Source organism: Tupaia chinensis, unplaced genomic scaffold (genome assembly GCF_000334495.1).
Source record: "Tupaia chinensis unplaced genomic scaffold, TupChi_1.0 Scaffold000311_2, whole genome shotgun sequence".
NCBI lineage: Eukaryota > Metazoa > Chordata > Mammalia > Scandentia > Tupaiidae > Tupaia > Tupaia belangeri.
This window is the reverse complement of record NW_006159803.1, coordinates 8,625,391-8,626,470: the sequence shown is the minus strand read 5'-3', so window position 1 is coordinate 8,626,470 and position 1,080 is coordinate 8,625,391. Positions and strand designations below refer to the sequence as shown.

The 1,080-nt window shown below is 64.3% G+C and overlaps 1 protein-coding gene across 1 annotated transcript in view; it reads right to left on the bottom strand.

Moving 5' to 3' along the window:
• Positions 1 to 1,080, bottom strand: part of ZBTB16 (zinc finger and BTB domain containing 16) — a 216,438-nt gene that overhangs the window by 214,395 nt on the left and 963 nt on the right. The window lies entirely within an intron of this gene.

Sequence of the window (1,080 nt, the reverse complement as noted above, 5' to 3'; positions counted from 1 at the left end):
CCTGGGACCTGGACCTGAGACTGATGCTGGACTGGCTGGGAGTGGTACTGGCACCGGCACGTTATGGTGTGAGTTACAACCGGTAGGAAGGGAAGACGGAGCTAGGAGACAAAGGCCCGTTCCGGAGCCTGTTGGGGGTCAACAGGAGGGCCCAGTTCAGGAGTGTTGGAAAGCCCTGCCAGGCCCAGGTCCCTCTCAGCCTCGGCCAGCACTGCAGGGACAGGGACGAACTGGAGCAAAGCTAGCCAGGCCTCTCTCTCACTCTTCCAACACCGCTTGCCTCCACCCCAAAAAGGAGCCCTGTTGGCTCCGGAGCCACAAAGCTTGGGTGGGAAGGGTTAACCGGGCTGCCGGTCAAGACACTTTTGCTGCCCACTCCGGGGTGGGGACCGAGGCCGTCCAAGGGTGGGACAAACACTCATCTATCTGCCTCACCGCCACCGTTTGCTTTCCTGCAGACCTCAGGGTTTCAGAGGACTAGGAGGGAGCAGCCATGAGAATGAAAGCTTAGCTACCTGAATTCCTTCCCCAAACAAGCCCTCAGAGAAATCAGGGTGCCCTCGCTCGTTCGTCTCCTCAGCCGCCGCTCGGCGCCGGAGATCCAGCCAGCTCGGGCGGCTGGGTCCTGCCGGACCGCGCGGGGAAAGCCGGCGCTAACCCGCCGGAGCTGCGAGGATCGATCGCGCTCTCCCACGCTCCCAGTTCCCAGCCCCCCCCGCCGAGACTTGGAGACGACTTCAGCAAACTTGGGGAAGCAACTTTTCCCAGGGAGCCTGACTCCAGGAAGAGCGAGAATAACTAGAGAAGAGGGAAAACGAAAGAGACCCGGACGAAAGGCGAGCGTCCGGGCAGGCAGGACGCCGGCGGCGAGAGCGGCAAGGAGGCGGACCCGCCCCACGGCGAGGGAGAAGCACAAAAGCCCGGCCGCCAGGGGTGGAAGGAAAAGGGTCTGCGGCCCTCTTTCTGCGACCCAAGGCCGTGACCCCTAGGGAGCGACAGGCAGAGTCTCCGGCCTCGAACCGGCGGCGCCAGCTGCTGGCGTGCCCGGCCCAGGCACGTCGCGGGCGTCCAGGGGAGGCG